This window comes from Eurosta solidaginis, chromosome 4 (assembly GCF_040869045.1).
Source record: "Eurosta solidaginis isolate ZX-2024a chromosome 4, ASM4086904v1, whole genome shotgun sequence".
Taxonomy (NCBI): domain Eukaryota; kingdom Metazoa; phylum Arthropoda; class Insecta; order Diptera; family Tephritidae; genus Eurosta; species Eurosta solidaginis.
The window spans coordinates 25086936-25110249 of record NC_090322.1 but is presented as its reverse complement, the minus strand read 5'-3'; the positions used below and the strand labels follow the sequence as shown (position 1 = coordinate 25110249).

Here is a 23314-nt window from a genome sequence, read left to right as displayed (position 1 = left end):
CACTGCCACAATCACGGAACACTGGCCACTGCGCCTGCAATGCTAAGAGAATGTGGATCCATTTTAACAGCATTTACAGGAGCTGCGGCGAGGAGGGTAGCAAAGAAACAGATCCACATTACCTGCGTAAATGTCCATCTCTAGAACAAACTAGGTTTCTAACTATGGACAGTTATATACTGCCGGAGCTTAAGGAAGTAGCTAAATGCTCTGATATCACCAGGCTCATTGTCGGCACCAAATGGTACGAACGGAGTATAAAACAGCAGCAAATGGTTCCACGTGTAATGTGCGTCAAAATAGCGCGCCCGGGCGCTACTTGTGATTGGAAGTTATACTCACCGAAAACCGCTGGAACAGTGAATCGACTAAGAATTTTTAAACCTATTCTTCTCTGAGAAGTCTGTGGCTTTGGTTGGAGTGCATTCGATAAGGTCAGATTTGTATTAAGTTAATAAACGTTCAAGCAAGTCATAAATCTCTACTTTTTCGAGTTAGTTGCAGACTAGTTTTATTCGTACTAGTTGCTTGTTTCATTAAGGGTAATAACTATTCATTATAATGAGATTGTTTATATTTATTCGTACATGTGTGTGTGTGTGTGTTTATTTATTTGCTAGCTGTTAATGTAATAACGTCCATTACATTAACATTTTATCGTTTGTTTACCTACTTTGTGCCAAACAGATAAAATGGGCTGAGGTGCGTGGATAGTGGAGCAATGGAGTAAATCTTTGACGTTTTTTGCTGTTGAGTAGGGGAAAAATATTTGCTTCGAGGTTTCTAGTAGATAAACAGAAATGACTAGAGAACCATTGAATTGGTTTTGGCTAAAATTGTTGTAATGTTGTGTTCCACCACTTAAATACCTTGAAAGGGGTTGACGTTGCCTTGGTGAAACTCATACCTTCTGTGCTCAAAATGATTGCAATATGGAAACTGACTTTCAACTCCAGGTAGAGACACAAATTTTCATTCTCATATGAAAAAGAAAAATACAAGGCGTGATATACCTCCGAGGAGATTTAGGCCGCGATGCTCTTGAACCCATGACATTCGATGTGGCAGACGAGCACACTACTACCACACCACAGCGGCCGGTAATCTCATATGAGCAATTATTAATGTAAGGGCCTCACATAGAATGAGTATGTCCATATGTTCGATATAAAACGTTCGCTGGAGGTGCCCATCTTTAATCTTCAATAGGCATATCGCGCTGTACATTGCTGTCTACTCAGTAGAGGCACAGCAGAGGCGCTTCTTCCAAGTGAACACCAGCCAATTTAAAGCCTTCTGTGATGCCTATGGCTCCTTATCGGCATGCTACCACTTTCCTGGGTTTCGTGTTTCTAGTGCACGGTACTGTTACGTCTGAGAGACGTCGGTCAGAGGCTGGTCAAAGAGTTTGGCTTTACTCGATTCTCGCCATTTATTGGAAGTGTCGGGCTCCCCCTTTCTGCCGCTATTCTTATTAGTAGTAACACGCTCACTACGTGTTTTTTTATTTCTTCCTTACTAAGTCATCGATCTTCACTGGCTTTACTTGACTCATCATTGTTCGCTATTACTTACCTACTTAATTGACGCTTAACCGTTTAAGCGGTTATGGTCGTCCAACAAGACGCGCCAGTCGCTTCTTTTCTCTGCCAAACGGCGCCAGTTGGTCACACCAAGGGAGTTTAAATCCTTTTCCACGTGGTCATTCCAGCGGAGTGAGGCCGCTCTTTACTAGAGATATACGCCGCCGCCGATTAGAGTCGTTTTTCGCACACCGCCGCCGAATGTCAAACATTTCGGCGCGGCGGCGGCGGCGGCGGCCGGCGCGTTACTATATTTTCTACTCGTTTAAGACTGTTTAGGCCATTTATTGTTCATGTCGGATATGGTCGAAGGTGGTATCAACAGATGCGCATCACTGCCAGTTATAAGAAACTAATTGCGAAATTTAACTCTTTCTAACTGTTCAAAAGTTATTTAAAAAAACAAGCGTTTTCGATGTCAGCTTAACACGGACTTTTCATCACCCAATTCAACAAGTTATTAAAACAAAACACTAAAAGAAAAGTTATATAATAAACTAGCAGAGTACCCGACGTCGTTCGGGTATAAATAAAAGCAGTACTATAGAGACTAATATATTAGACTAATCCCAACCCCCATTTGTATGGGAGATGCCACGCCCCTTTTTCGCTATCCCTAATATTTCCCGAGGGGGTAGGGATTAGTCTTATATACCTCCTCACCTAATTTCATTCGTCTAGCTTTAATACTTTCAGATATATTGACTACGAAAAATTCCAGTTGTATGGGAAGTGCCACGCCCCCTTGTCAAAAACTTTTTTTTATATAGCCTACCATAGATTGACGCACTCAGGGTATGTCATGGCAAAATTTCGTTCGATTCCATTCTGCGGTTTAGGCTGCAAGTTCAAACATACATACAGACATACTTTCACAAATATATAGTAGAAATTTATATGCTCACTTTGCATATTTTTTTTCAAAAAATTAATAATGAACAATGAATTCAAATAAAATGACCCAAGGCGTTTCAAATTGTTTTCAAATTGCCCTCAAGTTGTTAAAAAAGCAAAAAAGGTGCCGATTTTAAAAAAAAAATTTATATTGCGATTGGCTGAAAGAATAAGCCAAATCAGTGATGCAAAATCCTATAGTAGGTTCTAGGGGCATAAACACTCCTTTGAACTGATTCCTACCTCATACTTAAGTTGAGGATATATGTACGAATGAGAAGGTTTTGAAAAATCATTTGGGCTTACATTCAAAAATCTATTGTTTATTTGCGAAACTATAAAATAGCGTCTGAAATGTTAATTTTAATTTTCACACTTCATCCTTCAACACCCAAGTCTCCCGGTTTGACATAAAGTTGGCGGCCCTATCCAAAACTAGTCCCTTGGAGTGAATCACATTGATTATAGCCTATCAACCAAGTTTAAATATCACCTACACGTTACGGCTCCTTTTACAAATGTGAATACGTAGGCACATATATTTACCAGGTCAGGCTTTGTCCTTCGCAAGAACACTCATAGTGGTGAAGCAAAAGCTTTCCCAAAACAGTCGAACTAATGACTGTGTGTGCTATTACCCTAACGCAGTGGACCGTCGAACTAGTCTGAAAACTGAAGCTACGCGGTCATCCATAATGAGCTCTTATATCATAAGGCCGGAAAGCAGCAGTAAACATCTTTCAACTTAAAATCGGTTGACTTTCATTCCAAAATATCGTTTTGATTTAACGAAGACTATTGAAATAAATGATGTGAACACAAACGTCTGCAAACTTTGTAAAATTTTAATTATGTAGATGCGCCGAGTATTTTACGATTTTCACCGATTACGCAATGACTTCCACTTAGATTGCTTATGATTTCGAAGGCGGCGTCCTTGGCCGAATAGTCACTCATGTTTCAAGGTGTTTCTCTGGTGTAGCTTGGCAGCACAGCGCGACAAAAGCATCCGTTGGAAAGTCTTCGGTGCTACACCTAGAGCTTCGAGGAAAGTGACGTCGACGAAGGTATGAGTGTCGCAGTCCTATAGCTGGCATATGATGTGAGGGTCAGGAGGCGTGGTAGCGAATGGTGGTCGGGATCGCTATTGTTCGCACATCGGGAATTGTAGCTCTTAAAAACAGTCGAAAAACTGGAGGCGCCCTGTGCCACGAGAGTCATTAGTATTAATAGACTATTAATAGCAACCGTAAGTTGCCTTTGTGCGTGACCGCAAAGAAGCCACAAATGATTTTAAGAAATAGTGTTCGCGACGATTATTAGGAGTTAACCCTAGGCGAAACTACGCTTTTTATGTATCTCTATTTCTTTTCAGCAGACGCAGCACTACCAATTCGAAAGACCGGGGTTAGGTTCGAAGCCTCTCTGTAGTAAGTGAAGGAGGGGCAATCCCTCCGCAAGGAGCTACTCCTGAAAAGTTTTGAACGGTCTGCGAGATCTTGAGGCAAAAACCCCAGATCTTTCCGAAATGGCCAACACGTTGATTTCATTAAATACATACAAACAAAACCTTTCCCAAATACTATTTTTTTAAATAGAAAAATCAAGCTTTTTAAAGTAAGAATACCGGCGAACGCCGGCGCGCCGCCCACGCCACCGCCGCCGATAAAGTGAACCTCTACTCTTTACCACCCAGTCAATTTATGCCCAGTGCGGGCGCGGTTTCATTCGTGTTTCTTCAGGGATTTGCATATTCTTGCTTCTTGTGCTCTTATCAAAGGCGGTATTCACCAGTAACGACTGCAACTTTACAAAGCTCCAACCTGAGATGGAAGGACCTTTTCCTATTACTTTTTCAACTATGAAGCCCGACATTTGGAATGAAACTAACTTAGTTCTTGTGGGGTTCGTTGATGACAGAAACTGACTTTGTGTGGAAGATTTCTAAGAAAAACTACGGCTTACAGAACTACAGACGAGCGTACTAACAGAACTGGAGCATATATATAATCAGCTGGGGACGAAACTGTGTTTTGTAGATTTTCAGAATGTTTCAGAAACCACAAGAAACTTCTTCGCGGGGCTTCCTCCATTGATAGGCTCACAAAAGACACGAATCCCTAACATTCCCGACGCTTAACTTCATTGATTTTCTCCTTCTTTAACGAGTTCTAAAACTTTATATGCTTCTCTTGATCTGGATACTAAATACATGAAGTGTAGAAGATAAATTTGTCTCGCAGCCCCTCAACCACTCGACCAATATGACGTGTGAATTGCGTGAACAGAAGCAGCAATAGCAAATTAAAAGAGTTCCTTTAGCAAAAAAATAAAATAAATATTGTGAGAAAAAACTGCGAATATGAGAGACTGAGCGTGATAAAGTAAGGGTGAGAAGCTTGCTCAAAAAAATTGGAAGAAATAATGGGGAAAAACAGAGAACAAGAGTGTTAAAAAGGTAATAGTGAAAGAAGAACCAAACAAAAATAATAATTAGCACCTAAAATGAGTGTGGAGAGATGCACATATGAGTACTGATCATGCGACTATGACTATTGTTAGCATCATTGTACAGGTCTACAAGTAGGATATGTAGCAGCATGCACATACACAGCCACGCTCACCTGATAAAATGCTTGTTCTTGTTCGTTTTTTTTGTGGATGCTATTTGGCACTGTTGTACTTCTTAGGACCAAACAAAGTTTAGTATCTGCTATCGAAAACTGCTTAAAATTTTTTTTTCTTATATTACAAAGAAATATACTTATTTACTTTCAAACGAGCACTTAATTACATCTCTCTTTAATAACCATATATTTTGGACAATTTTAATTAACAAATTGTGATACTTTTTTACGGGGACGATTGTTAAAACACGACCAAAACCGTCGGGGGAGGTATTAATAGACGCGTTTTTGCCTCGCTTCCAATAATTCGAATACTTTTTCTCTTCGGACTATTGACAACACGACAAAACGCGTCTATTCATTTTTCTTTCCGCTTTTTTGGACGGGTTATTGCAGTCGACCTCGGTTTCAAACTGTTTTTCGCGGAGAACTTTTGAACGGGTAGAAACACTTAACTCCCGTGTTTGTATTCTTAATACTGAAATAACTACGCGTCCTCAGATACCCCAATTGAAGACTTTTTGATAATTTTCTGAAGGACCCACATGGGTGCACTTAAAATTTCCTACTAAATTCGTTAAAAGAAATTTACCATCACAGCAACCCATATCTGATATTCCGATCCCTTTTTTGCTTTCCTGTGTCGCTTTCGACGAAGCAACCCCGGTAATTTTGACACTTCGTTCAGTGTCAAAACTCATGTTCCACGCAGGTTCCACTGGGTTCCACGCTAGTTTGACACTGACCGAAGTGTCAAACTGCCGTGTGTTAGAAAGGGAAAGAAATTGTTTCCCTCTCATACATATCATACTTGTAAACCTGTACAATGGTTAGCATTTGTAAAGCGTGAGAAGAAAGAACACATGCGAAGCTCTTAGCGGGCGATGAAAAGCTGTAATGGGCAAATTTTAAGTTCCGAATTTTTTTTTCAAATTTTTTTCGGTTTTTTCTTAATTAGCGCTGTGACTCATCTGCTTGTGCCGTTGACTACATATGTACGTGAGTATGTTCGTATGCTATAATCAAACTTGGATGCAATGCTGTCTGTTTCAGTGCTGTTGGCATGATTGCAAACGCTAAGGTCATAAGCTGAAATAAGCACGCTGGTTGTCAAAGTTGGGGGGCTGCCTGCATAGCAGCGGCAGGCTAGCTTCTGCCAGACGAAGCATAATTTGCAGCAATCAGACATACATACATAAGTTTACACAAATTCAAATACTCGAGTGTGTACCCTGTGGGAAATAAAGATGTTTTTGTTAGGATGTTTTTTTGGGTTCAAAAGTGAGATCAATGCATGCTTAAAATATGCACTTCTCAGAATTCGACTGAAGAGCATTGCATCTCTTATAAAGGGTTTGTAAACTCCCTCAGTCGGAGCCAAGTGACGATCCATAAAAACGACGATGTACCTCTTATTAGAGATATACGCCGCCGCCGCCGCCGATTTTCCTCGTTTTTTGCCGCCACAGGTGCGTTCTGCCCGTTTTACACTACCTTCGTGTTGTGAACAGTTTTCGTTCCCGAATCAACTATAAAAAGAAAAAAAAAAAAACAAAATAACGAAAGGTATAATGTGTCAAAGGACAAGAAAACAAAATTGAGAGTAAATTGGAATTATCTGACAAGGGTCAGAAGCTACGCACACAGTGGTAGCTGGAAAGAATTATCTGACAAAGGTCAGAAGCTGCGTACAGAGTGCGAGCTGGAGAATAATTATCTGACAAATGCCAGGGGCTGTGTATTTAATACAAGCCGAAATGAAAATTTATAATGCATTAAAAATGCGGACACAAATTGTGTACGGAATTTAATTATTTGACAAAGGTCAAAAGCGTTGATGTGTTGATAAATAAACACATAGGTATACCCGTTTGTGATATACATATGTATGTATATGATGTATGTATTGATCACATGATCAATATTTGGCAGCCAGTGGCCGAATTAGAGAAAAATAAAGTCATTTCTTGCTTTTGTTCTATCGGCCTAAAGTAAAGTTATTTCTTTTATTATTTAGGCACCTAAAAATTTCCAGGCTGCACATACATAATGAATGACAGAGCACACTATAAGGCCGTCTTTTTGCGAAACAATTGAAAAGTCATTATTGCGTATTGAATGGGAGAAATGGCTCCGCGCGTTTGAAATTTATGGAGAATCTGAAAATATCAAGTCAGTACGGCAAAAGAAGAACAAGCTCTTACATTTAGCCGGCACGCAACTACAAACCGTAGCTTACTCTTTGCCGGGCGCTATTGAAGAATATGATGAGGAAACAAAGAACGACGTCTATAAAGTTTTAGTTGATAAACTCAATGCATATTTCTCCCCTAAGCAGAACTCAACTTTTGAGAGACATTTATTCAGAACTATTTTTCCCACCGAGGGTGAGACATTTTTAAAGTTTGTATTGAGGTTGCGTCAGCAAATGAATAAATGTTCTTTCGGGTCTACAAAAGGGGAAATAGACGAAATCTGTCTCAAAGACAAGATTATTGACACATGGGCATCGTTAGAGCTTAAAAAGAAGCTTCTGGAAAAGGAACTTACTTTAGATGAAGTCATCGGGGCGTGTCAGGTTTATGGACAAATAAATAAACAATCAGAATCAATGAGATCTGATTCAAACGCAATCAACTCAGTATCAGTCACGGGCTCCGTCTTCTCAAGGTAGTGAATGTGGTAGATGCGGTAGAAAGGGCCATATTGATAACAGCTCTTCGTGCCCCGCCAAATCGAAGAAATGTAATAAATGTGTAAAACGAAAATCTCTTCAATCTAAGAATATTGATTCCAAACGCCGATATAACAATGTTCGTTTGGTCAGCGATGATGGTTCTGATGCCGAGATTGCTAAACCTGAAAGTAATTGTTTCAAAATACTGAGCGATGACGAAGAAGAGACAATACAAGCCAAGTTTGGGGGCTACGCGATTTCCCTAATAATCGACTCTGGATCCCGGTTTAACCTGATAAGTCAAGTCGACTAGTTATATCTACAATAAGAAAAGGCTACTGTTTTCAATGTTCGACCAAATTCACATAATCAATTTAGAAGCTATGCGTCTGACCAATTACTTAAGGTAATATGCGTTTTTGAGGCTCCCATATCTGTGAGGAATAATCCCGAAATTATTGCCTTATTTTTCGTTATTAAAAATGGGAAACAGTCATTGCTTGGTCGTTAAACCGCGATTAAATTGAACGTTTTACGACTCGGGTCCAACGTAAACCACATTGAGCCCTTAAAGCCCTTCCCAAAATGGAAAGGCGTACTAATTAAATTATCGATTAATCCAGAAGTGAAACCGTTACAGCAACCCATGAGGCGAATCCCAGTAGCCCTAGAAGAAAAAGTATTAGCTAAGCTTGAGGAAGCTCTAAACCAAGATGTCATCGAACCGGTGATTGGCCACAGCCCGTGGATATCGCCGATGGTATTGGCGTTTAAAGAGAACGGCGACATTCGGCTATGTTTAGACATGCGTTTGGCGAACAGAGCGATTTTACGAGAAAACTATCCACTACCCACATTCGATTCGTTTATGATGAAACTGAGGAATGCCAAACTCTTTTCCCGGTTAGATCTTAAAGATGCATACCATCAACTCGAGCTCCACGCGGCAAGTAGAGAGATCACAACTTTTATTACACCTCGAGGACTTTTCCGGTATAAGCGGCTGATGTTTGGTATTAATTCCGCCCCAGAAATTTTCCAAAGAAGGCTTGAAGAGCTATTGGCACCCTGCGAAGGAGCAAGACGAAGGTGTTAGTACAGTCTGCGGAATTTTTCAAGCCAACAACGTTCTCTTAAATAAACAGAAATGCATTTTGAAAACAAGTAAATTAAAATTTCTCACACACACACACATTTTATCCGTCAGGGGAATTGAAGTAGATCCGGAAAAAGTAACTACAATAACTTCATTTCTTCACCCGGTAACTAAAGAGGAGACCCGAAGTTTTCTGGGACTTATTACATACGTGGGCAAGTTCATTCCAGATCTAGCTGATCGTACTGAGCCTTTAAGGCGTCTTCTAATCAAAGAAAATAAATTTGTATGGGGTGATGTCGAAAAAAGCATTCGAAGATCTTAAACTGCGTTTGGCTGAAGTCACCAAATTATCATACTTCGATCCGGAAAAAAGGACGCGTTTAATTGCGGATGCTAGTAAAGTAGCCCTGGGAGCTGTATTGGTTCAATTAACCGAAGAAAATAAGCCAAGTATTATTTCATTTGCAAGTAGGAGTCTATCAAAAGTAGAGCAACGATACTCCCAGACAGAAAAAGAGATTCTAGCTTTGGTGTGGGCCGTGGAAAAATTCTACTTTTACTTAGCAGGTCTTGAATTTGAGCTCGTGACTGACCACAAACCATTGGAGACAATATTTAAGCCCACTTCGAAACCACCAGCCCGAATTGAAAGGTGGCTCCTACGCCTCCAAGCATATAAATTTAAGGTGATTTACAAGACTGGGAAAGAAAACATATCTGACGTTTTATCCCGGCTATGTCAACCCACAGAGACGCATTGTCTGGACTTCGAAGGTGAACAAAATATTCTGCGAGTGATTGAAAGTTCGGTTCCAAGGTCAATGGCTATCTCAGAAGTGGCAGAAAAGAGCGCGTACGATGAGGAAATAGTTGATGCAATGTCTTGCATGAGCAATAATTCCTGGGAAGCGGCATCTTCTAATAGCCTGTATCCTTTTAGATTTGAGCTTTCGACGGTAGGGAGCATTCTTCTGAAGGGGATCGCGGATAATTATTCCTTCCACATTGCGACGAAAAGTTCTGGAATTGGCACATGAAGGCCATCCGGGGGAATCCGTCATGAAACGTCGAAAGTATGGTGGACACTAATAGATCGTGAGGTAGAAAAGTTTGTAAAGAACTGTCGGGACTGCATTTTAGTTTCGAAAGATCCAAATCTTACTCCAATGGATAGAACCCCATTCCCTACGGGACCGTGGGTTTGTGTAGCTACAGATCTTTTAGGCCCCTTACCAAACAGCGAGTATATACTGGTACTAATAGACTATTACTCAAGGTATATGGAACTTAAATTTCTTCGGTCAATTTCTTCTCTCGCCATAATCGATTCAATGAAAGAAATTTTTAGTAGGCTTGGGTTTCCTAAATATTTACGAACCGACAACGGGAGGCAATACATAAGCATGGAATTTCAGCAATATTGCAAAACGTGCGGGATACAGCAAATTAAAACACCTCCATATTGGCCCCAGGCCAATGGAGAGGTAGAAAATATGAACAAACATCTGGTTAAGCGATTGAAGATAGCCCAGCTGAATAAGGAAAATTACATAGAAGCAATACAAAATTTCATGCTTATGTATAACGTGACTCCACATGGTAGCACGGGTACCGCTCCATCCGAATTAATGTTAGGCCGGGTCATCAGGGATAAAATACCGAGCATCCACGATTTAGTTGGTGAGTTTTCAGATTCAGTGGAGAAGGAAAGGGATTGTGTGGCTAAACAAAAAGGGAAAGAGGCAGCTGACATAAAGAGGGGGGCGAAGGAAATAGACATAGAAGTGGGGGACAAAGTTAATTTCGACCCAACAGAATACGAGGTCATGGAAAGGAAAGGCAACATAGTAAAGGTAGTTAGTGGGGGAGGCCGAACTCTTATGAGGAATGTAGCTCACTTGAAGAAAATACCACCCATTTCACCCAGAATGGGGGACCGTTTCCTCGATACTACTTCAGCCTCCAAAACACGCATACCAGTGGCCACGCCACCGCAATCTGTTTCTTCTACAGGTGACCCGGACGATGATCGAGACGCACCTACTCCGGCTAAAATAACTCCATCTCCAGGCCAAGGGTTGAAAATCAAGCTGGTGAACAAAGGAGGGATGTGGCAACCCGAATTGAACAACACTGACACTGATGCTGCTGAGAGAAACAATGACATTTGAGTTCAGTTGATTTCTGTATGTAAAGAGTGCCGCGTGCGAAGCAGAAGAAATAAAAGTACAAATTAATAACTAAATAGGTTGTTTCATTAGCGGGTTGTTACAGTATCCATATGGATACATTCAACTTTGTGGGGCGCTGACAGTCTCCACCCCAAAAAAGTAACTTAGTTTTCAACTGTTTATTATATTTTAAGGTTTACAGAAACACTTACAATAAAAACATTTAAGGTTTACTTTTGACTGATAATAATATAGCGTTTTAAAAAAGGTCATCTCTTTTTTTTTTTGTTTTTTTTGGAGTAAAATGGGGTTTGTTATATACAAATTACATATAAATGTGAGCATATATCTGGTTCTGAACGCATCAAGTATGTAGAAAATCGGTAAATTCAACATATTGCATAAGTATTTTTAAAATTTATTATCTGCAAAAGCATCGCCGATTTTTTAAACAAGCCTTGTATCCATATGGATACAAAAGCAAGTTTTGGTTGTAAACGGTGTACACACAAGGCAAACAAAATCATTTGCGTTTGATGCTGCTATCGAACAGTCGTTTGTTTTTAGCTCTACTGACAGTAAAATTATTAAAAAAAATGTCTAGAAGATTAAAAGATCAAGAAATTGAAAAACTTTTAACAACTTTTGTCGACTCCGATATTTCTGATTTAGATTATGAATCGGACGAAGATAACCTGGCTAACAACTTATTAGATGCCCTTGACAACAATGAAACCTTTTTATTAGAAGAGCTTTCTCGAGAAGGGCCGTATGAGATAAATATACAGGATATAGATGTTGCTAATGACGAGGGTTCTGGGGAAATTGATATAGTAGCGAGCCATTCAGTTGATGGGACAGTTCAAAAGAGGGGTGTTTTCCAAACTCCACAGGTGCCATTGAAAAAGGCCGACCAATTTCGTTGGAAAAAAGGGTCTTGGACCACTCCAGAGGCTACTTTTATTGAATCTTGCTCAAAGAAACCTATTAAATTACCCATAGAGTATTTTTTGGAGTATTTCACAGGAGAATTTCTTCAGGAACTGGTATCTTCAACAAACCAGACGTCAACAATTAAAAATGGGAAATCTTTAAATTTGACTACTCAAGAACTTTTAAAATTTCTATCTCTAGAAATAATGATTGGTACAATCGGTTATCCGCGTTTGGAAATGTACTGGACAATGGGTACCGTAATACCATTATTCCCCTAAAGTATGTCGAGACAAAGATTCCATTCTTTGCGAAATGGGTTAAAGTTTACAACTAGTTCACCACATAGCGATAAACTGCATCTTATTCGTCCACTTATAAATATGTTTATACAAAAAACCTACACGAAACCTTTAGACGAAAACCTTTGTGTGGATGAGATGATAGTTCCATTTAAAAGAAGGACTTCTTTGAGGCAATATATGCCAAAGAAACCCATCAAATGGGGAATGAAACTGTTTTGCCTATGCAGCTCAAAAGGCATACTATATGATTTTGAGATATACCAAGGAAAAGGCACAATATTAACTGAATCAAAGTTTGGGTTTAGCTCTGATATTGTCATTCACCTTTCAAAAACTATTCCAGAAGAAAAAAATCATAAAATGTACTTCGATAACTATTTCTCGACTTTAAATTTAATATTATATTTACGCCAAAAATGCATTTGGGCTACTGGCACTATCAGAGGAAATAGATTTGGCAAACTTGATTTAAAAAATGAAAAGCAGTTGCAAAAAGAAGGCCGTGGAAGTTTTGACCATCGTATAGAGAGAGCAGATAACATTTTTCTTCTCAGATGGCTTGATGGAGGAATTGTGCAGCTTGTGTCATCAATCCACGGTCATGAGCCCCTAAATGCAGTATCCCGGTATTCTGCTGAAAAAAAGTTAAACAGTCAAATAACACAACCAAACATTGTAGCAGAGTACAATAAGAATATGGGAGGGGTAGATAAATTGGATTTCCTGCTCTCCTTGTACAGAATTTCCATAAGATCTAAAAAGTGGACTCTGAAGATATTTGACCACTTTGTAGATTTGGCAGTATGCAATTCGTGGTTAGAGTACAGAATGGATCACGAAAGCAATGGGTTCAAACATAAATATATGGACTTACTCAGCTTTCGTAACGATATTGCGAATGGACTTATAGCTAGGTCAAATCAACACGCTTGTTCTCGTAAACGGGGGCGCCCAACATTATGTCTAAATGAGGATATCCCTATCAGCCCAACGACCTCCGGGAAAAGACGTAAATCCGCACCATCGTTTCAGTTCGATATGACGGAAACCAACATTGGCCGAAACATTCGAAGGATAAAGGTAGATGCAAAATGGAAGGATGTACGGGACAAACCAGATACAAATGCTCAAAATGCGATGTTTTTTTGTGCATTCCAAATGGATTACGAGATTGTTTCAGGGACTTTCATTATATCTCAAATGCAAATACAATTTAATTTGATAAATTATTTATCTTAGTTCTTTCTTCTTTTTATATTGTAAGTATAATTTTTGTCTTTATGTATTTTAATTTATGTATATGAATTTGAAATGTATATTTTTTATATCATATATTTATATTTATGCCTTGTTTATTGTAAAAGATGAATTTTTATGTATTTTAACACTTGAAACAAATAAAAATTTAATATAAAGCATAGCTCAATTTCAGCATTTTTCTTTACCGTACACAAAATTTGTATCCATATGGATACACTCCAAAAAACACATTTAGCTTTGAAATTTTTTAAAACGGAGTAGTAATTGGTATTCCCGGGGCCAATATGAGTACGAATTGAAAAAATTAGATTTTTTAATCAAACCGTTCAAAAGTTGTAGCGAAAGGGTTAAGTTGATGATATATGCACGTATGAGAAGGGTTTGAAAAATCACTTTGCACATATACATATTAACCAGGTGAGGCTTTGTCCTTCGCAGGAACACTGAAATTGGTGAAGCAAAAGCTTTCCCAAGACAGTCGAACAAATGACCGGGTGTTCTACTACCCTAACGTAGTAGACAGTCGAACTAGGCTGAAAACTGAAGCTACGCTGTTATTTACAATGAATTCTTGTATAAAAAGGCATGAAAACAACAGTTTGGACTGAGCCTAACATTAACATCTTTCAACTTAAAATCGGTCGACTTTCATTCTTAAATATCGTTTTGATTTAACAAATTTTGGTCCACATTTAAAAAAAATTATCCACGGTCTTTGTAAAATTTATTATGTAGGATTATACTATTTTCATCTATAAGTAACGCAATAATATCCACTTGGACTGCTTATGAGTTCGAGGGCGGCAGACTTGGCCGAATGTTTTAAGGTGTTTCTCTGGTAGTGCTAGGTGTTTCTCTGGTAGGCGCGATGGCCTCCGAGAGATTTTTGGCCAATTTGCGTCGTGCTCCTTTTAATTTTTCTTACAAATTGTTTTATGCCTACTCCGAACGGCATCTGACATGCCCGGCTCGTGAACCCACGATCTTCGGTGTGGTAGGAGGAGCACGCTACCATCACCCCACCTCGGCAGTATAGCGGGACAAAAAAATCAGTTAGAAAGTCTTCGGTGTTACACCTAGGGCTTCTAGGAAAGTGACGTCGACGAAGGTATGAGTTCGAAGCCGTAGTCCTATAACTTCTGTGCTGGCATGTGGTGTGAGGGCCAGAAGGCGTGGTAGTGACTGGTGGTAGACGGGATTACTACTGTTCGCATATCGGGAGTTATAGCTCTTAAAACAGCCGAAAAAACTAGAGGCGCACTTGGCGCGATCACCAAAAGGCCAGCGTTGGTGTTAATCGTTAAAACTGTGCCACGAGAGCCACGAGTATTAAAAGGCCGTTAATAGCAACCGTAAGCCACTTTTGTGCGTGACCAGCAAATGGCCACAAATAATTTAAAGAAATCGTGTCTACATCGAGTATTAGGAGTTAGACCAGAACATCTCCTTCGGTGAAACTACGCTTTGTACGAGACATACAGACAAAAGTGTGATCATTTTAAGTACTTACTCGGCCTACGCAGCAGTCCCCCCGCAAGGAGCTGAATGATCCGCGAGACTTTGAGGCAAACCCCGGGACCTTTCCGAAATGGCCAAGACGTTGATTTCCTTAAATACATATAACCAAAACCTTTCCTAAATATTATTTTTTAAGTAGAAAAATCAAGCTTTATAAAGTAAGAACATCGGCGTAAGCCGGCGCGCCGCTCACGACGCCGCCGCCGGTATATAATAGTGCCTACGCCGCCGCCGCCGATATAGTTATCGGCGTAAAACTCTACCTCTTACCACCATCAATGCATAGGTTAAGAAAGCCATGCGCGGGGCTGTGACGCATTGTCATAGTTATGTTAAAATACACTGGGAAATGCGCAGGGTGGTATTCATATTTCGTCAACTTAACATAAATGGTGTTCAAGTGGTGACCTTTGCCCAATACATAGTAGAACTGGCGTTCGGCGGGTTCAGTGTTATCGTGAAGGTAGCGCTGAGTAAGTTGAGCAGAATAAGCGGAGACATCAGGACTCATCCTTAATCTATTAATGACAGAGCTGTCTTCATCACCAGAACGAAAACGCGAAATACGGTCAAGAATTAAGTCTTTGTGCGAAGTACGTAAGGGTTATTTTCATACTCAAGATGAACTGGAGGCAAAATACTGAGCATAGAGTCTAATGGTCCTATTGACTATTGCACAAAGATCGATATCTGGGGATCACTGCATGGATAGAGCACTGAACCGGGTATTTCAGACATTTAGAATGTGGTATGCAATATGCCCACGACATATTTTAATGTCTTTAATGAAAATGAAATGGCATAATAAGTTTGGTCCGAAAATCGAAAATTGTCCTTAAAGAAGAAGATAAGCTACCAATAATTATACCGGAATTATGAGGATGTCGAGCTGAGTTGATATTGCAATGTTGCGTCTGTCCGTCTGTCTGTTTGACCGCAGACTAGTCCCTCAATTTTTGAGATATCTTGAAAAAATTTCGTGAGTGGGTATATTTTGGTATCCGATTAGACATTTATTAGAACCGGCCGAATCGGAGATGGGTTTTATCATTTCCCCCCATTTTAAAAGCTCGAAGCTTGAAATGGGTTGGATTTTATATAAGGTGCCACGATTCTCAAACTTTTGTTGATTTTTAGGGGTAGGTTGATTTGCTATCGACATGTGCGACCCGAATTTTAAGTGCAGGACTTAAGTTGAAATTTTACTAAATTTGGAAATTAAAAAGCTTATATTTCATAAAATAAGAGTTTCCTAGAGCTGCGGATTCCATTTAAGCGGGGTCGCCCCTCGGCAGTGTTTGGCAAGAACTCTGAGTGTACTTCTGCCATGAAAAGCTCTCAGTGAAAACTCATCTACCTCGCAGATGCCGTTCGGAACCCCCTAATTTGTAGGAAAAATTAAAAAGGGCGCACGACGCAAATTTGAAGAGAAGCTCGGCCTAAAATCTCTTCGGAGGTTATCGCGCCTTACATTTCTTTTTATTTTTATATCCTATAAAGCTGATTGTTCAGATTTTATAATTGTTTCAAATTTCATCAGATTATTGTTCAGCTCCATTCTTGAAAGGTATAAGATCTACGGCACAGCCGAAGACAGTCCCATATTTACTTGTTTATTGGTAAGTTCTTTCCTATAGGGTTTGCACCTATTGAGGTATATATGTATGTACGCAGTGCGTCATGCTAGCATGATTATGTCTATATAGAGATTTTGGTGGTATAGAGAAAAAGTTTCGATATTTTTACTTTCGGAAGCTGTTATGTTGCGTGGGTGGCTGTAAAAGTTCACGATTTAGGGAAACTATTTTTGGATTTATGCTTCGAAACATATTTTTGCACTTTTAATCAATATTTTTGAACCATTTTGGTAATTTTCTAGAAATTTATACTTATACATACACATACATATATGTATGTTTACCTTTCTATATATTATTGTATCTATGTTTGTCCACGAGCCTGATTTTACTCTTGAAGGAAACGGCACACTACTCTAAGACATAGAAGTTTCACCCCTTCCCCCTGTCTAAAAAAATGGAACGCATATTATCTGAATGGTCTGCAAGCGTCGGTTCATTTTAGGAACGAAACCTCAAAATTTAGAAGAATGAAACAGGGGGTGCCAAAGGGTGCTGTCCCATCCCCAATTCTGTTTAATTTATACATATCAAAGCTGCCTTCCCCATAAAAAGGAGTCACTATTATTTCCTATGCCGATGACTGCACGATAATGGCAAACAGAACAGGCCCCTCGATAGACGAATTAGTTTCAAAAATAAATAGTTAACTCCCACCTCGTTGGCACTACCACCGACCAACTCTGTTTATGGCGTGGAAGGAACAGAGGACGCAAATATTGGACCTTCACGCCACTGGTCTTACGCTATCGACTGTGAGCCACACAAAGACCTTTAAGGTAACTTTCGATAACACTCTTCAAAGTAGAAGTAGAAGAAGAGAAGCTAAATCTGCGACAGTTCAAATTTGAGATTTTTTAAAATGTTTTTTGTGTTTCCTCACTTTTTACTTTATTTCCCATTTTCACTTATTTCAATCTTTGTAAATATATTTTGCTGCACTTTTTTTAAATATTTTTTTCTTAGTTTTCCAAACATGATATTTTTTTTTAGTATTTATAAAATTTGTTTGGACTTGTAGCATGTTTTTCATTTAATATTTTCTTTATTTGATTTGTCTTAGTCCATTATATTCGTTATTTAAAATTTTTTTGTTCGTTTTCAAACTTGAAAAATACGTTTTTTGTGTTGTTTAAATGACTTTTTTAAACTTCAGCATTTTTTTAAATTTTATATTTCTTACTTGATTTTGAAAAAAAAATGTTGTGTTTTTTTTTGTATTTATTTAAATTGTTTTTAGAATTTTGGCATTTTTTTTAATTTAGTGTTTTTATTTGATTTTTTTATTTCATTATATTCGTTATTTAAATTTTTTCGTAGTTTTTCAAACTTGCATTTTTATACTAAGTTGAGCAGAGCTCACAGAGTATATTAAGTTTGATTGGATAACGGTTGGTTGTATATATATAAAGGAATCGAGATAGATATAGATTTCCATATATCAAAATAATCAGGATCGAAAAAAAATTTGATTGAGCCATGTCCGTCCGTCCGTCCGTCCGTTAACACGATAACTTGAGTAAATTTTGAGGTATCTTGATGAAATTTGGTGTGTAGGTTCCTGAGTACTCATCTCAGATCGCTATTTAAAATGAACGATATCGGACTATAACCACGCCCACTTTTTCGATATTGAAAATTTCGAAAAACCGAAAAAGTGGGATAATTCATTACAAAAGACAGATAAAGCGACGAAACTTGGTAGATGAGTTGAACTTAGGACGCAGAATAGAAAATTAGTAAAATTTTGGACAACGGGCGTGGCACCGCCCACTTTTAAAAGAAGGTAATTTAAAACTTTTGCAAGCTGTAATTTGGCAGCCGTTGAAGATATCATGATGAAATTTGGCAGGAACATTACTCCTATTACTATATGTACGCTTAGTAAAAATTAGCAAAATCGGAGAAGGACCACGCCCACTTTTAAAAAAAAAATTGTTTTAAAGTAAAATTTTAACAAAAAACTTAATAACTTTACAGTATATAAGTAAATTATGTCAACATTCACCTCCAGTAATGATATGGTACAACAAAATACAAAACTAAAAGAAAATTTCAAAATGGGCGTGGCTCTGCCCTTTTTCATTTAATTTGTCTAGGATACTTTTAACGCCATAAGTCGAACAAAATTAACCAATCCTTTTGAAATTTGGTAGGGCATAGATTTTATGACGTTAACACGTTATACACAGTCATCCGTCTGTCCTTCCGCATGTCCGTTAACACGATAACTTGAGCAAAAATCGACATATCTTTAATGAACTTAGTTCACGTGCTTACTTGAACTCACTTTATCTTGGTATGAAAAATGAACGAAAAATGAAAAAAATGCCATAATTCTATACCAAATACGAAAAAAGGGATGAAACATGGTAAGGTAATTGTATTGTTTTATTGACGCGAAATATAACTTTAGAAAAAACTTTATAAAATGGTTGTGACACCTACCATATTAAGTAAAAGAAAATGAAAAAGTTCTGCAGGGCGAAATAAAAACCCTTAAAATCTTGGCAGGTATTACATATATAAATAAATTAGCGGTATCCAACAGATGATGTTCTGGGTCACCCTGGTCCACATTTTGGTCGATATCTGGAACACGCCTTCACATATACAACTACCACCACTCCCTTTTAAAACTCTCATTAATACCTTTAATTTTATACCCATATCGTACAATCTCATTCTAGAGTCACCCCTGGTCCACCCTTATGGCGATATCTCGAAAAGGCGTCCACCTATAGAACTAAGCCCCACGCCCTTTTAAAATACTCATTAACACCTTTCATTTGATACCCATATCGTACAAACATATTCTAAAGTCACCCCTGGTCCACCTTTATGGCGATATCTCGAAAAGGCGAACACCTATAGAACGAAGGCCCACTCCCTTTTAAAAATACTCATTAACACCTTTCATTTGATACCCATATCGTACAAACAAAGTCTAAAGTCACCCCTGGTCCACCTTTATTGCGATACCTCGAAAAGGCGTCCACCTATAGAACTAAGGCCCACTCCCTTTTAAAATACTCATTAACTCCTTTCGTTTGATACCCATATTGCACAAACGAATTCTAGAGTCACCCCTGCTCCACCTTTATGGCGATATCTCGAAACGGCGTCCACCTATGGAACTAAGGATTACTCCCTTTTAAAATACTCATTAACACCTTTCTTTTGATACCCATATTGTACAAACAAATTTTAGGGTCACCCCTGGCCCACCTTTATGGCGATATCTCGAAAATGCGACCACCTATACAACAACCACCACTCCCTTTTAAAACCCTCATTAATACCTTTAATTTGATACCCATATCGTACAAACACATTCTAGAGTCACCCCTGGTCCACCTTTATGGCGATATTTCGAAACGGCGTCCACCTATAGAACTAAGGCCCACTTCCTTTTAAAATACTCATTAACACCTTTCGTTTGATGCCCATATTGTACAAACAAATTCTAGGGTCACCCCTGGTCCACCTTTATGGCGATATCTCGAAACGGCGTCCACCTATGGAACTAAGGATTACTCCCTTTTAAAATACTCATTAACACTTTTCTTTTGATACCCATATTGTACAAACAAATTCTAGGGTCACCCCTGGTCCACCTTTATGGCGATATCTCGAAACGGCGTCCACCTATGGAACTAAGGATTACTCCCTTTTAAAATACTCATTAACACCTTTCATTTGATACCCATATCGTACAAACGCATTCTAGAGTCACCCCTGGTTCACCTTTATGGCGATATCTCGAAAAGGCGACCACCTATACAACAACCACCACTCCCTTTTAAAACCCTCATTAATACCTTTAATTTGATACCCATATCGTACAAACACATTCTAGAGTCACCCCTGGTCCACCTTTGTGGCGATATCTCGAAACGGCGTCCACCTATGGAACTAAGGATTACTCCCTTTTAAAATACTCATTAACACCTTTCATTTGATACCCATATCATACAGACGCATTCTAGAGTCAACCCTGATCCACCTTTATGGCTATATCCCTAAATGGCGTCCACCTACAGAACTATGGCCCACTCCCTCATAAAATACTCTTTAATGCCTTTCATTTGATACACATGTCATACAAACACATTCCAGGGTTTCCCTCGGTTCATTTTCCTACATGGTTATTTTCCCTTATGTTGTCACCATAGCTCTCAACTGAGTATGTAATGTTCGGTTACACCCGAACTTAACCTTCCTTACTTGTTTTAGTATTTATTTAATTTTTTTTTTGGATTTTAGCATTTTTTCATTTAATATTTTTTTATTTGATTTGTTTTGTTTTATTCCATTATTTTCGTTATTTAATTTTTTTTCAAACTTGAAAAATTAGGCTTTTGTGATTTTTAGTATTTATTTAAATCATATCCTAAAAAAGTCAGCATTTTTTACATGATTTTTGGTTTTGAAAAAATTTGTTTGTGTTGTTTTAGTATTTATTCTAGAATTTTAGCATTTTTTTTAATTTAATGTGGTTATCTGATTTGTTTATTCCATTATATTCATTATTTATTTTTTTCAAACTTGAAGAAAATTTTTTGTTTTTATTATTTATTTAAGGTTTTTTAGAATTTTGGCATTTTTTCAATTTTTTTTTTTTATTTGTTTATTCCATTATATTCATTATTTAATTTTTTTTTAGTTTTTCGAACTTGAAGAAAATAAATTTTTTGTTTTTTAGTATTTATTTAAGGTTGTTTTAGAAGTTTAGCATTTTTTAATTTAATGTTTTAATTTGGTTTTTTCTTCCATTTTATTCATTTAATTTTTTTTAGTTTTTCAAACATGAAGAAAATTTTTTTTGTGCTTTTTAGTATTTATTTAAATCTTTTTTTTTAGAATTTTTTTAAAATTATATATTTTTATTTGATTTTTTAATTAAAAAAAATTTTTTTGTGTTTTTTTGGTATTCCTTTAAATTATTTTTAGAACTTTAGCATTTTTTTAAATTGAAGATTTTCTTATTTGATTTTTTCTATTCCATTATACTCGTTGTTTTCAAAAAATTCTTCAATTTATTAATTGCCATACAAAATTTGTTCTATTTGATCCCCACATTGCCGCAACTTCTGCTCATTTCTTATTCACACATTTCGCTTAACTTTCAGATCATCACATTAATAACGAGTGATTAAAACCCGTTCGCCCGCTGCCATTTCACCAGCACGAGCAGCCTAATAGCGCCACAACTTTCTTTATCTTTAGTTAATTAATTTCAACTGGTTTATTTATTATTCATTCATATTCATCATTAATTTTAATTAATATTTTCCCCGCCTTAAATTTTTTGTTTGTTTTTTTTCACGCTGCTTTTTCTATTCTTCTTCTCATTTGCTCTTAATTAATTATGCCTTCCTCTACATGAACCACAAATGCGCGCAAACCCCACCACCTAAATATTTCCACTTACTCGCCCAAGCGCTCCAGTCAAACTGATTTTACTCAACCGCTGACACAATTCAATTCAACAACTCAATACAAATTCAATTTCACTATATTTTATTTTTTTTTTATCTATTTTTAGTTTGTTTATGCTCTCCCCATCTTTTAAACACTAGGTCGAGAGACTTTTGCACTGCAATGCAGGCGCGTCACAACTAGGGACAGAAATAGGGTTGCTTTCACTTTCAGATTTTCTAATAAGAAAAGTAGTACCTGGGCGACCGAGCTTTGCTCGGCAATCTTCGAGTATGCCGCATAACATACTTTGTTCTACATGTCATCATTAATCAAACTCTACTCTTTTTATATGTACATATATTATATATTTTTACTTACCAATATTTGAATTCCTTAACAATAGATTTCAAAAACATATCAAACACTAACCGCAAAATGAACTGGAATGAAAAATTTGAAATGGGTAATTCCAGCCTTTAGCATAAGGGATTGTTATGACAATTAGTGGAATCGAGAACTAAGTTATTTGGTCGAGTATTTTCATGCGCCGAGTTATTAATTTCAACCATTTTTTTAGTTATACACTATGAAAATCTCACAATTTTATTACATTCCAAAAACTTACAAATTTCACGAATGACAACTATCTGTTATGACAACTGTCAGTTAGTTTAATTAAATGTCAACTTACTTCCCTTAGCGCCATCTGTTGGTAAGTAGTTAAATGGTTAGATGTCGTTTTCAAATTGAACATATGCCTCTAGTGTTCAACGGTAACAAATTACCATGGAGAGATATCTTTTTGCTATGGTGAGAAATCTTTCTAATAGAAATCTGTGAGAAATTGCAATTATTCATTTAATATTTGCCAAAAATATGCATTTAAATATATTTTGCTAGAATTTGTCACGGTGCCTTGATATTGCATTTCAATTTTATTAGCATGCGTGAAATTAAGTCGAATCATGTGTAAGATTTTTTTTGCGAAGATTTTTAACTTTAATGATCTCCTTGAAAGCTAGAGTACTACTCTTAAGTAGAGTACTATTTCGTCTCACTACCCCAACCCTAAATGGCAACCCTACTCAAAAATGTCCCTATTGTAATGTGGAGTGAAATACCTTTCGTTTGATACCCATATCGGCATATCTCACGCATTTTTTTTTCAAATAGGTGGCAACCTTGT

General features: G+C 37.7%; 1 protein-coding gene across 1 annotated transcript in view; it reads right to left on the bottom strand.

Annotated features, from left to right (window-relative positions):
• Nucleotides 1-22258, bottom strand: part of Vinc (vinculin) — a 66686-nt gene extending 44428 nt beyond the window's left edge. Inside the window, exon 1 of the mRNA XM_067780746.1 lies at nt 22139-22258. The gene's annotated coding sequence lies outside the window, so the exon portion shown is untranslated. The remainder of the gene's footprint in view (nt 1-22138) is intronic.
• Between the last annotated feature and the right edge of the window lie 1056 nt (nt 22259-23314).